Genomic DNA, 23,647 nt, shown 5'->3' with positions numbered 1-23,647 from the left:
CAGATTAACTGGTTAGAGTTTCCCCAACTCCTATACTACATACAGCTCTCAATGGCCCACAAACTCCTCTCAGAACCTGAAAAAATTCCTGCCCTATAAACTCTTCTTAAGCCCTAAGCTACCACTAGACCACTCCGATCCACCAAGAAACTACATAAAAACCTATGCATCCAAAAATCAAGCAGGAGATTCCCACTTTTCAAACTACATAGGCAAACTCTGGAATGTCTTACCAACAAATCTTACCCCCTTATCATCCCTAACAATATTTAAACCGACCTTAAAAAACTATTTCCTTAGCAAATTGATCTGCCTTTGCACTACTCCCGGCTGACAGCTAACTACTCACTCTCCGCAATCGTCTCTCCAACATGTCTACACACTTTGCACAATCTCTCATACAATGCCTTTTCTACCTCACATCTACCACTCTACACAATCTACCACTGACATATTAATAAGAAGAAAGCATAACTAACTCTTGCTTGTTCAATATTTTTCTTTAACATTTTCTAAATATGAATCTCTCTTTAATGCCTGAATGTAACATAGAACACACTAGATGATTTATGCTATTGCTATAATGTAGAGCCTCCTTCTTCGAGTCTTATTCAATGTTGAGCCTCCTTCTTCGAGTCTTATTCCATACATGTATAAAATGCCACTAATGTCCTGCTGTTTGTATAACATTAGATTGAGGCTATAATATACAATATTGGTACTTAGCCTTGATGATTTATACAGCGTACATCCATGTATTAAGTTCAGAGTATTCCTACTAAGCATTTGATGATTTGTATTAGACATTTTTGTTCCTTATCTGTTCTAACTAGAGCTTTTCTCCCCAGGCCTCCTCTGAAAAGGGACATGTGTCCAGTCGGACTTTCCTGGTAAACAAATGTAAAATAAAAAAAAATATATATATATATATATATATATATATATATATATATATATATATGTATGATAGCCTAGTACCTACCTATGAACCTATAACTTTCTTGGGTGGTGTAAGCCAGGGAACCTTGTAACCTAGGCTTACATAGGCCCTCGGGCCGATAGCCTAGTACCTACCTATGAAGCTATATCTATATATATATATATATATATATATATATATATATATATATATACACCCCCCCACACACACACACACACATACACACATATAGATCTACCTCTCCACCAAATTCTATTTATTTTACAAAACGGGATTGAGATCCCTGGGGGTGGGGGGGGGTGTTTATGATACTATTGGACTTATAAATGAATAACAGGTCTGACAGAATAGAGTCTGTTGAAGCTCTACAAGTGAGGCATTGATCGTCTCTCAGGAGCCAATGTGATACTAAGAAAAGGGACAGGGTTTTACGACAATTTGCATAGGTAGTTCTGATTTGTTAATGGCCTATACACACACACACAGACACACACACACACACACACACACACACACACACACACACACACACACACACACACACACACACACACACACACACACACCACACACACACCACACACACACACACACACACACACACACACACACACACACACACACACACACACACACACACACACACGTCTGCTTTACACACACATATAAACACTCAAAAAAAAAAGAAACAAAGATAAATCTAAGTGAAAGATCACTCATGCTTAAGTTCATAGGTACTTACTAGGCTATGGATCGGTGAGGATATTAAGAAACCTATCCTTACATGCCCATAGTAGTTTCTAGGCCTTATATTTTGCATATGAATGAGCCAGACAAGGACACGTATGGACATTTACATAATTCTCTTACCTATGAGGGATAAATTACATTTGACATGAGTAAGAGAAGTAGTTTGCTTTATGTGGAATAAAGATAGTTCCACAGAAGTGGTATACTCCATGATATATATATATATATATATATATATATATATATATATATATATATATATATATGTAGAGCTACAGTTCTCATATTCATATATATATATATATATATATCTATATATATATATATATATAGCTACAGATCTCATATTCATATATATATATATATATATATATATATATATATATATATATATATATAGCTACAGATCTCATATTCATATATATATATATATATATATATATATATATATATATATATATATATATATATATATAGCTACAGATCTCATATATATATATATATATATATATATATATATATATATATATATATATATAGCTACAGATCTCATATTCATATATATATATATATATATATATATATATATAGCTACAGATCTCATATTCATTCATATATATATATATATATATATATATATAGCTACAGATCTCATATTCATATATATATATGTATATATATATAGCTACAGATCTCATATTCATATATATATATATATATATATATGTATGAAAAAACTGAAAAAACTAAAACCAACTACACTAGCTGCCGACAATCTACATGCAGAATACTTGAAACTAACAGCAGATGGCATAGCATACCCTATATCAATACTAATCAACAAATCAATAGCTGAACACCAGGTCCCTTCCATCTGGAAAACCGCATAGATCATTCCCCTACATAAAGGTGGCCCATCAACTGATCTTAACAACTATCGACCAATTACAATATTGTCAACACTTTCTAAAATTCTAGAAAGAGTAATTCATAAGCAGGCCACTGACTACTTGCTTAATTATAAATTTCTAACCAATACCCAACATGGTTTCAGACCATTCCATAGCACAACAACTGCATTATTGTCATTTACTAACATCATAAATCTTCACAGAAGCAACAATCACTTTGCCTCTTCTATCTTCTTGAACCTGTCAAAAGCATTTGATATGGTCTCCCATATTCACCTTCTAAACACCCAATCAGATCTACATTTCTGTAATTCCACCATTGCTTGGTTCAAAGACAACCTCACAGGACGTCAACAAGCAGTCTGATGGCAACAGACCCTATCACCCCTATTACCAGTTGAACTTGGAATGCCCAAGGATCTATATTAGGCTCACTCCTATACTCTATTTACTAATAACTTCCATCTTGTAGCCATTCATGCATCACTCATCCAATACGCAAATGACTCAACTATGATTTGTTCCTACTAGAACTTCAGACTCTAACTCAGAAAGCCTTTCGAGAAGTTGAGTCCTGGCTAATAAATGCTAATTTAATCTTAAACCTAAAAAAAAAAAAACTGTTAGTCTTTTCCCCTAAAAAACTGTTCCCCCCGCAGCACATTCTACATTACCTCGCATAACAATGCCTGCATAACCCCTTCTCAACACACTAAACTACTGGGAATAGAAATTGACCATAAACTTAAATTTGATATTCATATTTCTCAGACAGTTAAAGAAGTACACAAAAAACTTGGTACCCTATATAGGGACAAACACTACTTCACTAAAATTACCAAAATAGCTTTTGCCCAAACCCACTTACTCTCCACCTTACTATGTGTAGCCCCCATTCTCACTATCCTTAAGAAATCTGAATTAAACTTGAAACCTGCTACAATAAAATAGCAAGATTTGTGACAAATCCAGCTAGATCTGACCACTGTCTAGCACTCAAGCAGATTAACTGGTTAGAGTTTCCCCAACTCCTATACTACATACAGCTCTCAATGGCCCACAAACTCCTCTCAGAACCTGAAAAAATTCCTGCCCTATAAACTCTTCTTAAGCCCTAAGCTACCACTAGACCACTCCGATCCACCAAGAAACTACATAAAAACCTATGCATCCAAAAATCAAGCAGGAGATTCCCACTTTTCAAACTACATAGGCAAACTCTGGAATGTCTTACCAACAAATCTTACCCCCTTATCATCCCTAACAATATTTAAACCGACCTTAAAAAACTATTTCCTTAGCAAATTGATCTGCCTTTGCACTACTCCTGGCTGACAGCTAACTACTCACTCTCCGCAATCGTCTCTCCAACATGTCTACACACTTTGCACAATCTCTCATACAATGCCTTTTCTACCTCACATCTACCACTCTACACAATCTACCACTGACATATTAATAAGAAGAAAGCATAACTAACTCTTGCTTGTTCAATATTTTTCTTTAACATTTTGTAAATATGAATCTCTCTTTAATGCCTGAATGTAACATAGAACACACTAGATGATTTATGCTATTGCTATAATGTAGAGCCTCCTTCTTCGAGTCTTATTCAATGTTGAGCCTCCTTCTTCGAGTCTTATTCCATACATGTATAAAATGCCACTAATGTCCTGCTGTTTGTATAACATTAGATTGAGGCTATAATATACAATATTGGTACTTAGCCTTGATGATTTATACAGCATACATCCATGTATTAAGTTCAGAGTATTCCTACTAAGCATTTGATGATTTGTATTAGACATTTTTGTTCCTTATCTGTTCTAACTAGAGCTTTTCTCCCCAGGCCTCCTCTGAAAAGGGACATGTGTCCATTCGGACTTTCCTGGTAAACAAATGTAAAATTAAAAAAAAAAATATATATATATATATATATATATATATAAATATATATATATATATATATATATATATATATATATATATATATATATATATATATATATATATATATATATATATATGATAGCCTAGTACCTACCTATGAACCTATAACTTTCTTGGGTGGTGTAAGCCAGGGAACCTTGTAAGCTAGGCTTACATAGGCCCTCGGGCCGATAGCCTAGTACTTACCTATGAAGCTATATATATATATATATATATATATATATATATATATAGATATATATATATATATATTTATACACCCCCACACACACACACACACACACACATACACACATATAGATCTACCTCTCCACCAAATTCTATTTATTTTACAAAACGGGATTGAGGTCCCTGGGGGTGGGGGGGTGTTTATGATACTATTGGACTTATAAATGAATAACAGGTCTGACAGAATAGAGTCTGTTGAAGCTCTACAAGTGAGGCATTGATCGTCTCTCAGGAGCCAATGTGATACTAAGAAAAGGGACAGGGTTTTACGACAATTTACATAGGTAGTTCTGATTTAGGCCCTTGAGTTTTTTTAGTGAGAAATTGTTGGGACACATTCATTCTGAAAGGAGCATTAATATTCAGTGACTGGCCTAGAGAGTGCTAAGCAGACTTGAATGACAACAGCCCTGAGCCTGCAGGCAATACCTTTAGATACAAGCTGTGAAATGAAAAAAGGAATTCTTTACAACAGTGAACACATGGAAAATCATTTAGAATTCCAGCATCAAAGTATCTTGTTCAATGTACTATTTTTTCGATAAAATGGAAAAAAATGACATATGAAATCTCTCCTTTTACCAGTACACAATTGCTAAAAATGTATGTTCAGAAATATAACTCAGTTTCTATAGCTTTTTGTGCTAAATAACAGGATGGTTATAGCATACCTCTGTCACTTTAGGTTTATAGTTTTACAGGTTCATAGTTATGAATGATAGTCTTGTGATCTGTTGCTTTTCTAGAATTCTTATCAACTTAACTCATTGCCTGTGTATCTTATTGTCCAAGATGTTGCTAAAAAATTCACACAGGAATTCAGGGGGGCAGATTTCCAAGCATCAAGTAGTTGGCTAGAGAAATTTAAACTGTGACACGAGATCTCCCAGAAAGTCTTCTGTGGTGAATCCAATGATGTTTCAGTAGAAGTTGCGGAAGATTTCATCAAAAAGTTCCCGAACTTTGCCAGAGGCTTCAAAGAATTTAACGCTGACAAGTACGGCTTCTTTTTCAAGGCAATTCCTTACAGGACCCTCATCATGAAGGGTGACAAATGTAAGAGCGGAAAACTTTCCAAAGAACATTTCACAGTTCTGCTTTGCTCTAGCTCAGCCAGAGAGAAACTAAAGTCCTTGGTGACTGGTAAATCGGCAAAGCCATGCACATTCAAGAACCTGAAGCCCAAAGACCTCCCCGTCACGTGGAGATCAAACAAATGTGCATGGATGATTGGTACCCTCTGGTGCCCTATTTGAGGAGTGGGTAAGGGGTATTGACTGACAAATGAAGAAGAAATGGTCTATTCTACTGACAGTAGACAACTGTCCCGGCCACCTGCAAGTGAATCATCTCACAAACGTGACACTAAAATTTCTGCCTCCAAACACAACCTCAAAATTCCAACCTTTTGACCAAAGCATCATCAAAACATTTAAAATGCACTACCAAACCCAGCTCCTGCAGTGGGTCATTGCTAAAACACAAACCTGTGGTCTGCCTGTGAAAGCAACTTCTTCCACTGCATCAGTTAATGCTCTGGATGCTATCCTCGGGATCAGTTCTCCTTGGAATAAAGTTCAGCCAGAAATGACACAGAAGTGTTTCAAGAAAGTTGGATTTGTCGCAACCCAAGAGCACGATGTTTTGGCCCCATCAGACAGTCTATCTTCCATGGCAGAATTCAAAGGAGTAGATTTTGAAGGTTTTGTTGCAATGGATGATGAGGTGGCGACCTGTAATGAACCTGACCCAGAAGCAATTTTCCAGGTGATATTGACCAAAGTACAGACCAGCATAAAAGTGCATGAAGCAGCTGATGAAGTTGAAGAAGCAAGTGAGGATGACACAGAAACTGCAGAGACTCCAAAAGAGAGGATGTCAGGCATCTGATAATGCAGTTGAAGTCATTTGCTGTGGAAAAATGCCCAGGTATGCTGAGTGGTGTAGCCAGTGTTGAGAGTGCATTTTCCACTTACCTTTGTAATAAGAATAAGGAACAGACCAAGATTGACTCTCTTTTTCAAAAATAATGATTAAACCATGAGAAAACAGTAAATGCATTGATTTTGCATGATGCTTGTACATATGACTTTACTGTGTTTTGATCATGTATGATTTCGTATGATATTCTCTAATAAAAGGTGTACAAGAAAGTAAAATACATGTATGTATCAGTGCAGTATGAGTACACCTAGTTCCTTATGTTGACCACCTCCGTATGTTAACCAGTTTGTTACAGTCCCTTGGGTGGTCAACTTACAGAGGTTCTACTGTATATATGTATATGAGTGTGCATTTGTGTGCACATAGTTTGGGGGTACAGGCTTGCCCCATCAGGGATGGGTGGTGCAGGGGAGCTTGCCTCCATGCTTTTTGTTTCATGTTCTTGGGAGTGTCACTTTTTAAATGTTTTCAGATCTAACAATAGTGGGTTGACTACACAAGACATGGTTATTTACAGTAAACCTGGTAGATGTAACATATAATCATATTGTATAGAAATGCCTGATTATCTCTGAAATATGGTGTAAGTTATTTATCTAGACATCAAATGTCCTTGGCAGGAATGCAACCTCAGGCATAGTCTGGAACATTTGTGGAACTAAGCTGTTGCTCCAGTCTAACTAAAGCTACAAAAAAAAAAAAAAAAACTGTGGGTATGCCAAATATCAGACTAGGAAATGCCACATAAATACACATGGGTGATGCCTTCAGCCATCACTTCTAACCAGCTGACTAACAGTAGTGTTATTATCAAAAATATTAAGTACTGACCTGTGAGACAGACTAGATTGTTTGTGTCTTTTCCCAGTTATGGGTTACCACAGCAGAACTCCGGTCCACTAATGATTGGCAATTGATTTTTATATACCAGCTTGCCAGGCCTGATGCACAACCTTCAGTGAAGGTATGCCCATTCAAGCATGTCTCCACGCAGAAGACGCTCTAGCTGAGAATTGAACCAGACAGAGTCTTACTGTGAGGTGACAACGCTACCGCAGCACCACCACCATGGGTCTGTGAGACAGACTAGTGATGGAAGTAAACAAAATTCAGAAAAAAAAGCACCCCTGAGACAGATGATGGAAGTAAACAAAATTCAGAAAAAGCACCCCTGCTTCTTAAGGGATTACAAAAGAACTTCTGAATACCTCAGAACATTAGAGCAATTTTAGTGTTTATTTTTAAATTTATGGCATTCAAAACAACAGGTTTGTTGATGTTATTATGTTGCTTATGCTGTCACGGATGTGTATTTTTATGTAGTACCATTTTAAAATGTTGATAAAAATTTAAAAAAAAGTCTATATATACTGAGATAGATATTAAAATAACCATAAGCACATCTTCAGGATATGCGTGAACACGGCAGACAGAGCATTAGAGAAAGGTCAAAGCATCAATAATTTATTAATTTAAGGAGTTCTTTCATCAGTTTACACACTTCACTGTATTGTAAAGAAACAGCCGTAACTCTGTTTTGCAAAAGCTAAAATCTGAAACTGGAGAAATGTGTGAAGTCATCTCTATGAAATTAGTAAATAAGAGTTATGCAGACACTTCCGAAGGGAAGAACTCTGCAGAGTAATGATACTAGTGTATTGCAAAACTGGTGGGCTCCTTTACTGAATGCCAAGACATTCGGATTGCAGTGGGTATGACACATGCTGTTAAATCATATTTCATCTAAGCCTTCCATAATGTTTCACTAGTATTTATAAGAAATAAACACAAGTGAAAGTCAACTTAAGAGAAGGTAGTAGATGAACCCTGTGACAGTAACTGGCTTCAAAAACAGTCCTCCAGGACAGAGGTTAACACAGAGTCTGACACAGCAAAGCAAACATTTGTTAAAAATTGTTTTTTCTTACATACCAGGCATGAAAATACATTGTTTCAGTATGGATCTACAGTCATTTAACCACCATAAAAGTGTGCAAAATGCCCCCCTTCCAATATATCAACAAAATAAAGCATGCTTTACTGTTCCCTTAACATGTTGACTTCAGAAAAGCATGGAAGTTTCCAGACTCCAGACTGAAAAGATTTGTTCTACATTCCAGGAAAGACAGTCCCATGACCCTTTACAAGTCTTTCCCTTTAAATATCAGCATTCTCTATGCATCCAGAAGCTGCAATATGATCTGTCCCCAGAAGGGTACCATTACCTGAGGGCCCAGCTCTGAATTATTTTAAGTACCTGCTCCCAGAATTCTAATCTGGAAACTGACACAGATTTATTTGCAGCCTTAGATGTTTTTTTTTTTTTTTCCCCATAGGCCGAATTGTTATTTTCTGTAACAGACACAATGCAGGCAGTCTGTAGCATTTGTAATGTTTGTACTGAGTGGTTATGAGGAATGTACTTTGTGCTATATGACCTGTAGATCTCAGATACGGAGCACCTACCATTTTGGAATCTTAACGTTCCAGAAGGGAAATTAATTTCTTCCTCGCCCAACATAAAGTTAGGCTTTTTTGCATTTCAGGTATTCAGTCACACTGACCATTTATTTTCTTGTTACATGGTAGAATTAAAATAACCACTTATGTGAATAATTATTACATCCACGTTACTCCATCACTTGGTCTGCCTTTGTTAAAACCTAAGAAGGCAAGTCCTTATTGTGCAAGAAAAATTATCTATGAAACTTTAAAAGTATCTTTTTATAGGGTACCCATTGCAAAGAATTAAAACAAATGGCAAATTGTAGCATATGCAATCAGCAGAGTGTAACGGCATAACAGATAACAGTACACCGAATAAAGCAGTGCAAAAGTTGCTTACACTAAAAAATTATTAGAATTAAAAATTCACATTTTTAGAAATATACCTGAATGTGAATACTAGTTTTGTCAGTCAAAAATACTTGCTTAAATGACACAGTGTGCTGCTATGTCTTTCTACCAAAAAGACCATTTCTTGAATGCCAGGTTTATCGATTGAAGAAATGCAAATGCTTACATATTGTAAGGGGTGTACTTTTGTTTCAGTTAGTGGGTGTGCATATTAATGTTAAAACTTTTGAATATACAGAAAGTTTTGTCTTTGTCATTAGGGGTGGGATTAGGGTTAGAGTAAGAGCCAGGTACGGACATACCTCTCCACCTCAAGAGCAAGAATTCTAGACAAAGCAATAAATAATGGGGGGATAAAGGCCCAAAATAGGGAAATTTTTTAAAATATTACTCTCACAAGCTTAGAAAGTTGATGGAATAACATGTTTTGCATTAGCATGAATTTTCTGAAGGGTATGAAGTCTGAAACTTAAATGCCTGTTATTATTTTCTTACTTCAGTCCTCAATGATTTGCTAATGATTTGTCAGAAAACCACAATTTTTATGAGAAACAGATCAAAAATATGTGGCAAAATATGGCCAGTTGAGTGTTATGGGTAGAGGGATTTAGTGATGTCTGTATATGTTGGTGAATGTATAATCTGTATGTGAGTGCATTGTGTAGGGTTCCTATTATGTGATTGCAGATGCATTCTGTCGGATGTGTCTTGATCGAACATAAAACAGCGAAAAGGCAAAATAGCAAAGTGGCTTTTAAGCAAATTCTTTCCCTAGGAAAGAATTTGCTTGGCCATTTCTGTTACTTTGCCGTTTTTGGCACTGTAGTGTGATCTCGGAGTTGGTATATTTAAGTAGGGGGGTGTAGGGGGCACAGTCCCCCACTTTATGTAATGTTTTAAAGTTTTTTTTATTTTTGTTTTTTGGAACAGCGATTTTTTTTCCCTTGGAAAAAAATCGTTGTTCTGAGGTTTCGACATTGTAAGCTTTTGCTTACATGGGGTCGATTAATCATCGTTTGCTTTTTTAAGTGTTCAGTGGTGTAATATAGCCCCACTGTGTAGCGGTTCTGTTAGGGAAAGGGTTTTTCATAAGTTAATGTGTAAAGATGAGAGTTAGGGGTAGAGTAAGGGTAAAGGTTAGCACACAAGAAGAAGGATGGGCACAGTTTGCCCCAACCCTGAACCATGCACATTACCTTTGCAAAACCCTTTTCCTTACAGTATCCACATTCAGACAAGGTATGTCGGAATGTATTAGTTATTTATTTTTTTGTATGAATGAAGGATCACAAAACAAAGCTGCTTAATTTATTTTTGTGATCATTGTGGGGTATGGGTTGTTTGTGTACATTTTGACACTGAAATTCTGGATGTTGGTTTGTTGGATAACAGGGTTTGACATTCAGGAAGCTGTGCATTCGAAATTAGTGACTGTAATCAGCTGAAGATATAATTACCGAAGTATAGAGTTATATATATTTTTTTAGTTATTCTTTATAGAGGATGACTTGGATCTTGGCTTTATTACCATTCATCTTCTTTCTCAACACAACAGGAACTCTGTGACTACAGCACCAGTTCTCTTACACTCCAATCACCAGACATCATTCCCAGAAATGCAAAACTGTAAGTGTGTTATAAAAGGTTGGGAGGGTGGCCTAATGGTCAAAGCATCTGCCTTATACACAAGAGGTGCAGGGTTTGAGTCTCACAAGGGATAATTGGTTAGTTTTAAAATAGCTCACAAGGGCAGTTAGCCTAGTACTAATCTATGAATCATACTGCTAGGCATTTATTTATTCCTTTATTTTTGGAGATTTGATTAGTCATACTTATTCCAGGGGAGATTCAGGTGCTATTCACACCCACTTGGTCTAATTTGACAATGGCACTGAGGAAATTCCCTTTTCATTTGAATAAACAACATGGCATTTTTTATATGCCTAAATTAAACCATCTGAAGGATGGCATCTTATGAGTGTAACATCTTTCTGCTGCACTTTAATGTCAGTACTGGAACATATACGTAAGACGTTAATGTGGAAATAGAAGAAAAACCTTCTAATCTTAGCATCAGATTCAAGTGGCTACATAGAGAGACGCCGACAATGGACTCTGCAAAGCTAGGAATACCTCTGCACAGAATGTAGAAACTAAATCAGGCAAGTTACCAGGTACAGAAATCTAAAGAAACCAGAAATGAAAAGTCAAATTGTTGCACAAGTTTTTGTTAATTCTATCTGCTTCTAGTGATTGCACAGTAACAGTTTTAAATGTTAATTTTTAAGTTTTACAAATGCACTTTTGTTTTTAGTTGCATATGACGGGACAGTGTTCTAAGGAGATTTCACTATTAACACCCTCTCCTATGCTGAAAAAATCCCTTATGGTTTTTCCATCCAGTCATGTTAACCTGATTATTGAACATCAGGCTCATACCACCTGGGCTGGATCATGATTTGTCTCAACTGGCCTCCTTCAAATGTGGATTCAGACAAATAATTCCAAATGTCATATATCAGCAGAGGTATCTAGTGAGCCTATTAGTAACTGGATCTTATTCTCTGAGCTAAGTTTTCAGTGCCAGGGATGGATATTTTTTTCTTTTTTGCACAATTTACTAAACTATATATTATTATTACAGTTTGTGATACTCCTGTCATAAATAAGACATCAACAGTGTTCATGCAGCAACTTCTGAAATCTGCTGTTAGCTACACTGTGGAGGGAGTAGAGTCTGAGACAATGACCAGAGAAGAATTCAGAAGTCGATGCTCTTCAGTGCAGTAGGACAAGATGTGCATGCCTTGTAAACATACTCTTTTCCTACTCTGACAGGCAGGATGGATAAAAGCTCTTTTATTACAATGCAGTTGCAGCACCATCTTGAAACAATATGTTGCCCTGGATTCATGTGTGCTTCACTGAATTTTTATTTTATCTTTGATGTCCTAAGTTGGGCAAGTACAGCATGCATCATCAAAATGTTTTGGAATAGTTAACCGAGAAAAACATGCCTGTTGTTACAGTATATATAAAATAAGTATATTTTTATCTTGGAGGTTTAAACATCTGGCCATAAAAAGAGTAATTGAAGTCTATACTTTGCGGTACTAGTGCTGTAAGGAACAGCCACCATGGTGGTGTACAGACAGTGATTAAAGTGGTTACTGAGTGAAATGCCCTAATTCATTTAAAGTTCAATTGTTTTTTAATACATACTAGTTATATAAAAAAAGTTAATCTCATGCAAAAACTCTTTGTTAGGTTAAAAAGAAATCAAAATCAAACTGTAAGTAACCATAGAAAAAAGAACTGTGGAGAGGTAAGCACTAAATGCCGACGGAGTTTATCACTACATGTGTAAAACACTCCTTCTAGAACTGGAAATGGACAAGACCCCAGCTCCTTATCATAGTGAGTCTTACCTAATAAGACCCCAGCTCCCTATCATAGTGATTCTTACCTAATAAGACCCCAGCTCCTTATCGTAGTGATTCTTACCTAATAAGACCCCAACTCCTTATCGTAGTGATTCTTACCTAATAAGACCCCAACTCCTTATCGTAGTGATTCTTACCTAATAAGACCCCAGCTCCTTATCGTAGTGATTCTTACCTAATAAGGCCCCAGCTCCTTATTGTAGTGATTCTTACCTAATAAGACCCCAGCTCCTTATCGTAGTGATTTTTACCTAATAAGACCCCAGCTCCTTATCGTAGTGATTCTTACCTAATAAGACCCCAGCTCCTTATCGTAGTGATTCTTAACTAATAAGACCCCAGCTCCTTATCGTAGTGATTCTTACCTAATAAGACCCCAGCTCCTTATCGTAGTGATTCTTACCTAATAAGGCCCCAGCTCCTTATTGTAGTGATTCTTACCTAATAAGACCCCAGTTCCTTATCATAGTGATTCTTAACTAATAAGACCCCAGCTCCTTATCGTAGTGATTCTTATCTAATAAGACCCCAGCTCCTTATCGTAGTGATTCTTACCTAATAAGACCCCAGCTCCTTATCGTAGTGATTCTTAACTAATAAGACCCCAGCTCCTTATCGTAGTGATTCTTACCTAATAAGACCCCAGCTCCTTATCGTAGTGATTCTTACCTAATAAGACCCCAGCTCCTTATCGTAGTGATTCTTACCTAATAAGACCCCAGCTCCTTATCGTAGTGATTCTTACCTAATAAGACCCCAACTCCTTATCGTAGTGATTCTTACCTAATAAGACCCCAGCTCCTTATCATAGTGAGTCTTACCTAATAAGACCCGAGCTCCTTATCGTAGTGATACTTACCTAATAAGACCCCAGCTCCTTATCGTAGTGATTCTTACCTAATAAGACCCCAGCTCCTTATTGTGATTCCAACATAATAAGACCCCAGCTCCTTATCGTAGTGATTCTTACCTAATAAGACCCCAGCTCCTTATCATAGTGAGTCTTACCTAATAAGACCCCAGCTCCTTATCGTAGTGATTCTTACCTAATAAGACCCCAGCTCCTTATTGTAGTGATTCTTACCTAATAAGACCCCAGCTCCTTATCATAGTGATTCTTACCTAATAAGACCCCAGCTCCTTATCGTAGTGATTCTTACCTAATAAGACCCCAGCTCCTTATCGTAGTGATTCTTACCTAATAAGACCCCAGCTCCTTATCGTAGTGATTCTTACCTAATAAGACCCCAACTCCTTATCGTAGTGATTCTTACCTAATAAGACCCCAACTCCTTATCGTAGTGATTCTTACCTAATAAGACCCCAGCTCCTTATCGTAGTGATTCTTACCTAATAAGACCCCAGCTCCTTATCGTAGTGATTCTCACCTAATAAGACCCCAGCTCCTTATCGTAGTGATTCTTACCTAATAAGACCCCAGCTCCTTATCATAGTGATTCTTACCTAATAAGACCCCAGCTCCTTATTGTAGTGATTCTTACCTAATAAGGCCCCAGCTCCTTATCATAGTGAGTCTTACCTAATAAGACCCCAGCTCCTTATTGTAGTGATTCTTACCTAATAAGACCCCAGCTCCTTATCGTAGTGATTCTTACCTAATAAGACCCCAGTCATTATTGTAGTGATTCTTATCTAATAAGACCCCAGCTCCTTATCATAGTGAGTCTTACCTAATAAGACCCCAGTCCTTATTGTAGTGATTCTTACCTAATAAGACCCCAGCTCCTTAGCATAGTGATTCTTACCTAATAAGACCCCAGTCCTTATTGTAGTGATTCTTACCTAATAAGACCCCAGCTCCTTATTGTAGTGATTCTTACCTAATAAGGCCCCAGTCCTTATTGTAGTAATTCTTACCTAATAAGACCCGAGCTCCTTATCGTAGTGATTCTTACCTAATAAGACCCCAGCTCCTTATTGTAGTGATTCTTACCTAATAAGACCCCAGCTCCTTAGCATAGTGATTCTTACCTAATAAGACCCCAGTCCTTATTGTAGTGATTCTTACCTAATAAGACCCCAGCTCCTTATCGTAGTGATTCTTACCTAATAAGACCCCAGCTCCTTATCGTAGTGATTTTTACCTAATAAGACCCGAGCTCCTTATCGTAGTGATTCTTACCTAATAAGACCCCAGCTCCTTATCGTAGTGATTCTTACCTAATAAGACCCCAGCTCCTTATTGTAGTGATTCTTACCTAATAAGACCCCAGCTCCTTATCGTAGTGATTCTTACCTAATAAGACCCCAGCTCCTTATCGTAGTGATTTTTACCTAATAAGACCCGAGCTCCTTATCGTAGTGATTCTTACCTAATAAGACCCCAGCTCCTTATCGTAGTGATTCTTACCTAATAAGACCCCAGCTCCTTATCGTAGTGATTCTTACCTAATAAGACCCCAGCTCCTTATTGTAGTGATTCTTACCTAATAAGACCCCAGCTCCTTAGCATAGTGATTCTTACCTAATAAGACCCCAGTCCTTATTGTAGTGATTCTTACCTAATAAGGCCCCAGCTCCTTATCATAGTGAGTCTTACCTAATAAGACCCGAGCTCCTTATCGTAGTGATTCTTACCTAATAAGACCCCAGCTCCTTATCGTAGTGATTCTTACCTAATAAGACCCCAGCTCCTTATCATAGTGATTCTTACCTAATAAGACCCCAGCTCCTTATCGTAGTGATTCTTACCTAATAAGACCCCAGCTCCTTATCATAGTGATTCTTACCTAATAAGACCCCAGCTCCTTATCGTAGTGAATCTTACCTAATAAGACCCCAGCTCCTTAGAATAGTGATTCTTACCTAATAAGACCCCAGCTCCGTATTGTAGTGATTCTTACCTAATAAGACCCCAGCTCCTTAGCATAGTGATTCTTACCTAATAAGACCCCAGCTCCTTATCGTAGTGATTCTTACCTAATAAGACCCCAGCTCCTTATCGTAGTGATTCTTACCTAATAAGACCACAGCTCCTTATCGTAGTAATTCTTACCTAATAAGACCCCAGCTCCTTATCGTAGTGATTCTTACCTAATAAGACCCCAGCTCCGTATTGTAGTGATTCTTACCTAATAAGACCTCAGCTCCTTATCGTAGTGATTCTTACCTAATAAGACCCCAGCTCCTTATCATAGTGATTCTTACCTAATAAGACCCCAGCTCCTTATTGTAGTGATTCTTACCTAATAAGACCCCAGCTCCTTAGCATAGTGATTCTTACCTAATAAGACCCCAGCTCCTTATCATAGTGATTCTTACCTAGTAAGACCCCAGCTCCGTATTGTAGTGATTCTTACCTAATAAGACCCCAGCTCCTTAGCATAGTGATTCTTACCTAATAAGACCCCAGCTCCTTATCGTAGTGATTCTTACCTAATAAGACCCCAGCTCCTTATCGTAGTGATTCTTACCTAATAAGACCCCAGCTCCTTATCGTAGTGATTCTTACCTAATAAGACCCCAGTCCTTATTGTAGTGATTCTTACCTAATAAGACCCCAGCTCCGTATTGTAGTGATTCTTACCTAATAAGACCCCAGCTCCTTATTGTAGTGATTCTTACCTAATAAGACCCCAGCTCCATATTGTAGTGACTCTTACCTAATAAGACCCCAGCTCCTTATCGTAGTGATTCTTACCTAATAAGACTCCAGCTCCTTATCATAGTGATTCTTACCTAATAAGACCCCAGCTCCGTATTGTAGTGATTCTTACCTAATAAGACCCCAGCTCCTTATCGTAGTGATTCTTACCTAATAAGACCCCAGCTCCTTATCGTAGTGATTCTTACCTAATAAGACCCCAGCTCCTTAGCATAGTGATTCTTACCTAATAAGACCCCAGCTCCGTATTGTAGTGATTCTTACCTAATAAGACCCCAGCTCCTTATTGTAGTGATTCTTACCTAATAAGAGCCCAGCTCCGTATTGTAGTGATTCTTACCTAATAAGACCCCAGCTCCTTATCATAGTGATTCTTACCTAATAAGACCCCAGCTCCTTATCGTAGTGATTCTTACCTAATAAGACCCCAGCTCCTTATTGTAGTGATTCTTACCTAATAAGACCCCAGCTCCTTAGCATAGTGATTCTTACCTAATAAGACCCCAGCTCCTTATCGTAGTGATTCTTACCTAGTAAGACCCCAGCTCCTTATCGTAGTGATTCTTACCTAATAAGACCCCAGCTGCTTATCGTAGTGATTCTTACCTAATAAGACCCCAGCTCCTTATCGTAGTGATTCTTACCTAATAAGACCCCAGCTCCTTAGCATAGTGATTCTTACCTAATAAGACCCCAGCTCCTTATCGTAGTGATTCTTACCTAATAAGACCCCAGCTCCTTATCGTAGTGATTCTTACCTAATAAGACCCCAGCTCCTTATCGTAGTGATTCTTACCTAATAAGACCCCAGCTCCTTATCATAGTGATTCTTACCTAATAAGACCCCAGCTCCGTATTGTAGTGATTCTTACCTAATAAGACCCCAGCTCCTTATCGTAGTGATTCTTACCTAATAAGACCCCAGCTCCTTATCGTAGAGATTCTTATCTAATAAGACCCCAGCTCCTTATCGTAGTGATTCTTACCTAATAAGACCCCAGCTCCTTATTGTAGTGATTCTTACCTAATAAGACCCCAGCTCCTTATTGTAGTGATTCTTACCTAATAAGACCCCAGCTCCTTATCATAGTGATTCTTACCTAATAAGACCCCAGCTCCTTATCGTAGTGATTCTTACCTAATAAGACCCCAGCTCCTTATCATAGTGATTCTTACCTAATAAGACCCCAGCTCCTTATCGTAGTGATTTTTACCTAATAAGACCCCAGCTCCTTATCGTAGTGATTCTTACCTAATAAGACCCCAACTCCTTATCATAGTGATTCTTACCTAATGAGCAGTAATTGATCAGAATCTATTCCTGATTCATAAGTTTGCAGGCTGCCTTGTTTGTATATCTGCAAACCAGCTTTCAGATAGCACAGCATGAGATATCATGCACATTATAGATAACTAGTCAGAGCAGTCACATTACATTAGTCATGCAGGATAAATGCCATTAATGCAGAGATGTTGCTGTAGAATTATCTTTACAGTGTCACTGCAGGAGCACAGCTACCAGCTTCAAAGAGAACAGATAAGATAAGAAAACAGGGAGCCTGCCTGATACCTTACAGCAGGAATGTCCAGCAAAATCCTTTGAAGCTCAGAGACTTTGTGCAATAAAATGGATTCAGTAGCATTATATTTAAGATTTAAGACTTAGCTAATGAACTTATTTAGATCAGGTAGTGTTTTACTTCCAGCAGGCAGACTATTACGTTTATACTCACCAGGGAATGTGCCATTCATAGTTGTCGGTTATCTGAGGGATTGTTTTGATAAAATCATTAAAGTTAATGGCACTTAATTCTTTATATGACAGGGTGCTGCTCATTTAAAGTCTTAATAGTTACCCTCAGTTGCACTTGACTGTTAATGCAGTCATAGTAAATTGATCCTCTTACTCAGGGTATTGACTGACCAAGATGTCAATAGTAGAAAAGAAAGAAATACAAATAAGAAGTACATGCCTTCAGCAGCTTTTACTGCTTTGTTGGTTTATGTATAAGTTGTCTAGCAATTTTTTGCCCATGTGACACCCGTGCCCTGGCCCAGCAATCAAGGAGCATCAGTTCTCACCACTGACACCAGAGAGGGCGACTCCTAGAGGAGGAAAGGATAACTAATACACACACTAAAGTACACTAAAGTACAATTTCCCTGACTGCATTTAATTGCATAAGTACATGGTACTGCCTCATCCAAATCCTTCCCTCTCAGGACATCTGCAGGATGGTAGTTCCATACCCTGGTTGTCTCAAGGCTACCTACTATTGGCATTTTGTCTTTCCCACTTACTGGCTCTTTCACTTTTTGTTCCCCACCTTACCTCCTTGGACATCTGTATGTCAGTTGGCCCCACCGGTTGCATTCAAAACATTTAACCCTAGCTCCTAGATGTATACCTGGACTAGTGGCTTCCCCTGCTACTGGTGGATTCTGTTGGGGCAGTCTGTGCTGCCCACCATGGGTTCCTTTAGTCCCATGAGCAGTACTGGGGGGGCCCTTTCCTCTGCAGGGCTGCCCTGCTTGCTAGGTATAGGTCTCCCTTCTTCCCCAACTCCTCTGAAGTAGCACACTGTCTATCAGCTAACCAGATCCTCATATCCTCAGGCAAAGTGCTAAGGGCTTGTTCCCTTACCAAAATGTCTGCCAGCCTTTCAAAAGTGGTGACCTGACATCCACTCACCCAGCTATGAAAAAAATAAGTGCTCAGTTCAGCAACATATTCACATACATTTTCATCTGTCTTCATCTGTGCTCACGAAACTTTTTCCTATACATTTCAGTTGTTAGCTTAAAACATTCCAACAAATGTCTTTTTACAGAAGTGTAATCAAAACAGTCAGTATCATGCATTCTTGCTAAAGAAGTTATAGCTTTACCATGGAGTAAGGGGGTCAGGAACCGTACCCAGAGCCCTTGGTCAACTTCATACTGTTTACATACCCGCTCAAGCATATGAATGAAGCTATCAAAATTATCCCCCTCTTTAAACTGTGGAAGAAATGTACTGACCTTTTGTGCTTCTGGGGTCCAGTTACTCCCTTCCCCATTACCACCATGACTCTGGTGAAGAATCAGCATTTACCTCTCATGCCTCCTCTGCTATTCATTTTCCTCAGCTTGTAGACTCCTCATTTTCTCAGCTGCTTCTAGTTCCATACGCCTGGCCTCCAACTCAAGTCTCTTTAGCTCCAGCTGGAGTTTTAAGTCCACTGCAGAAAGGTTGAGCTGTCCATTCTCCAAGTATATTGTATCTCCTCTGTCAGTCTGATTGTCCTCCAGGCTGCTGTTTTCTGATGCATCTGTAACCAAGACTGCAATCAGGTCTGCCTTAGTCAGGTTTCCATGCACCAGTCCCCTAGCCTAGGACATCTCCGCCAGCTGGCTCCTTGTCAGCTTTCCATACTCCTCTGCTGACATGCTGCTTGCTCACCCTGACTAACACTAAGCTAACAAAAGAAATAAAACAATTGTGATCTGAACTCTGATTATACACTGTGTGGCTTTTTTAGAGTACAAAACACTTTTAAAGATCACTGTACACTGTACATAAGCTACAGGATTCGCTCTACCCACACCACTACAAGCCAATTAGTGTTTGCCAACTAATCAATGTGTGATGTGGATACCACCACAGCAAACCAATATGTGAAAGGATATCCCAGCCACTGCCACCAATATGTGATAGGATATCCCACCACTGCCAACAATATGGGACACCCATGCCCTGGCCCAGCAATCAAGGAGCCTCAGTCCTCATCACTGACACCAGAGAGGGTGACTCCTAGAAGAGTAAAGGATAACTAATACACACAGTAAAGTACAAGTTCCCTTAAGTGCACACAGAGATCACAGTCATTCTGGGGCTGGTTGCTCCCTTGCTCACCAGGTCCCCAATAAGTCTCCCCACTGGCACAGCTATAGGGTCCAGGTCTCAACCTAGCTGGGCAAGCTTAAACCTCTAGTACCCTCTCTGTCAACCAGTGCTTCATGTCCCTGCCCAAGTAGCTGACACAACACACACACACTTTGAGAAGAGGTTATACAATCACACAGACCCTCCTGAGAAAAGGCTGGCACAGGTTCTCCAGGTGTGCCCCTCTTACCCAGACCATACAGTAGTAATTCCTGCCACCACCCAGCTAATAATTATCAGCTACTAAAAGGCCCTTAAAAGGGTGTCCAATTATTACTGTGCAATATTATAATCCAATGGTAGTATGACTAGCAGTCAAGGCTTAATTTGGAGTGACTTAGACAGTAAAATCTATAAATATATAATGTACTTTAGAGGTTAAATTATCTCTACATATACCAGCCACAGGTAAAGGTTTTAAAATATTTAATAATAAATAATTAAAACACAAGACAAAACTACTACACCACAGATATATCTAAGAGTTCAGAGATCACACAGAAACTTAAAATAATACAGTAGGACAGGTCTGATGTGAAAGAAAAACACTTAATCTAACTTTCTAATCTTTAGCTATTCTTAAGAGAAAACACAGTGCTATAATTCTACTTACATGCATAAAGAGCAAGCAGTGCTGGGTTAGATGTCCAAGATCAAAATGCTTACAGTCTCTCACTGAAAAATAGTTTTTAAACACTAACCAACAGCTCTGCTGAGGCCCTCCCAAATTACATCATTTTGACACTTAGGTTTTCTCAGGCCGCAAACTGCATTATTTAGCAAGCTAACACCTGCTCAGGAAACTACAACAATACAAGGCATTTCACATATATACTCCAGAAGAAACCAGAGCAATAAAGCACCTTCCACATGTAAATTCTGGCCCTTAACTTTAACCTTAAAACAATGGGCATGAAACCTTCATCCAGACTCACTGGAGCCAACTTGTAAAACATCACAGAGATTCATAAGATCTTGTCAACTTCAAAAGACACATTTGAAATGCTTGGCTTGCTTTTCCTTACAGCAGATGGCAATGTTGCAAACAATCTTGAAGTTCACATTTTACAGTGTTTTCTTTCATTTAAAAACACAAGCCTGTATTTTACATTTATTTATACAGTTGATAGAATTATGTATCAAATTCTATTTGACTAGGCTGGCAGCCTTCGCCCATCTTCCTCCAGTCTTCACAGCCTTCACCAGCTTGTATCATCTGTCTCACCAATGTCTAAATAACCCATTTGTTTCCAGCATGCACCAACAATACATGAGATATACTGCCTTTCTAATAAGGAGTCAGTGACTGCTCTCACTGCAGCACAAGAACCACCCAACTGTCAGTGATAGCAGCAGCAGCTGGTATGGTTGTGTTCTTCTCCTAGGTTGTTACTATAGATGCCAGCCCTGCTGATGCCCCCAAGCCTTCAGTATGTTGCCTTCATATAGGCAAGAACGATCCACTTGTGTGCACACAGTCATAGCTTTGGGTCTTTATTAGAGAATGTTTCTGTAGTGAACAACTCTTACTCCTGCCCCCTGAATAAAAGACAGCCAATGGCTTCTAATTTACCCCCTCTCTTCTGAGTCATCAGCTCTTGGGTCCACTAGTAAGCTCAGCTGTAGGAAAGGTCACACCATCTGTACTAATGGAAATAACTAGAAGTGGAAGATTTAAACTCATAAAATTCTCAGAAATGCTATAAATGCAAATAAACTGACATAACTAAACAATGGAATTAAAATGGGAGGGTGGCCTAATGGTTAAGGTGTTTGCCTTACAAACACAAGGTGCAAAGTTTGAGCCTCACAAGGGATAATTGGCTAGGCTTAAAATGGCTCGCAAGGGCAGTTAGCCTAGTACTAATCTATGAATCTATGAAAAACATGACAATAATTATACATGAGATTTTATAAACTACCTACCTACTGTGTTGTAATAACTAATAATAATTGTATGCAGTAATCTTTTTTCTGCATTAAACAAAGAAAATAAATAAAATAAAATAAGAAGAGGTACTCAAACTTTTGGGCTAGTTTCCTGTGTGGAAAATAGAAAGGACCTGTGTAGCCATGGACCATGTACCTTTGTGCTACTTTTAATAGAACATGTTTTTGTCCAGTAATCAAAGAAAAATAAATATACCCTAGAGGATTTTGTGTTCTATCAAAAATGGAAATGCTAGCACCAACACCATACATATGCCTGTGTACAATGATATATTCATTGATGCACATGGAATTCCATACCACATGACATGTTCTGATTTCCTAGTAGTGATGTGTGTTTTTTTCAGCAGAATACTCCTTTGTGTTCAGTAGCAGGCTGGATATCACAAGACAAGGTTTATGAAGCAACAATAAATTTGTAACTATACAGTAACAAATTACATAATGATCACTGCTTTTCACAACTAGAAATGAATTAAGTACACTTACGCATGTGAGTACCTTTATATAAGTACCATTAACAACCAAGTTCATCATACATTTTAATTATATTCTTACCTAATAAAGTGCAGCTGATCTCAGAAACGTTGCCAAAATTATTCTTTTCCCAAAAAAAATCAAAACGCCAGTAGACTCAGAGATTTCCTTCTATTCTCTATGCTGCCAGTATCTGTCAACAGATTAGATACAATTTGTTAATTTTTAACCTACAAATACAGAATAGGTAGTCAAGAACAACATCTGTTAATGCCAAAGTACAAAAGTACCCACTTTCCTCTTAATTTCATTAGCAATAACTGTGATAAGGACATAAACAAAGCATTCAAAAAAGATTTTGGAGAGCTCACCTATTCACTTTTTAAGTATGCAGTTCAGACACTCTCCTGTTTAAATGTCAACTGCACCATAATAAACACAATCTTTCCTCTTTTTAAGATAAATTTTTTTCATAAAAACTGATAAGAGTTGTGCCACATATCAATAAAGGAGAACTTCGCTATTTCTACCCTTCTGTAGCAGCTGCGGTAGTGTTGTCGCCTCACAGTACGACGCTGTCCGGTTCGATTCTCAGCTAGAGCGTCTTCTGCATGGAGACATGCGTGAATGGGCATACCTTCGTTGAAG

At 38.1% G+C, this 23,647-nt stretch overlaps 1 protein-coding gene across 2 annotated transcripts in view; it reads right to left on the bottom strand.

The window, feature by feature from the left end:
* SYNPO (synaptopodin) overlaps nucleotides 1–23,178 on the bottom strand; it is a 596,280-nt gene extending 573,102 nt beyond the window's left edge. Inside the window, exon 1 of one of the 2 annotated variants that reach the window (XM_044069393.1) lies at nucleotides 23,081–23,178. The gene's annotated coding sequence lies outside the window, so the exon portion shown is untranslated. The remainder of the gene's footprint in view (nucleotides 1–23,080) is intronic. The other variant, XM_044069391.1, reaches the window with a different exon arrangement.
* Between the last annotated feature and the right edge of the window lie 469 nt (nucleotides 23,179–23,647).

The sequence above is a fragment of the Protopterus annectens genome, chromosome 4.part0 (genome assembly GCF_019279795.1).
Source record: "Protopterus annectens isolate FY-2018-M chromosome 4.part0, PAN1.0, whole genome shotgun sequence".
In the NCBI taxonomy this organism is placed as follows: Eukaryota; Metazoa; Chordata; order Ceratodontiformes; family Protopteridae; genus Protopterus; species Protopterus annectens.
This window is presented reverse-complemented; position numbering and strand designations above follow the sequence as displayed.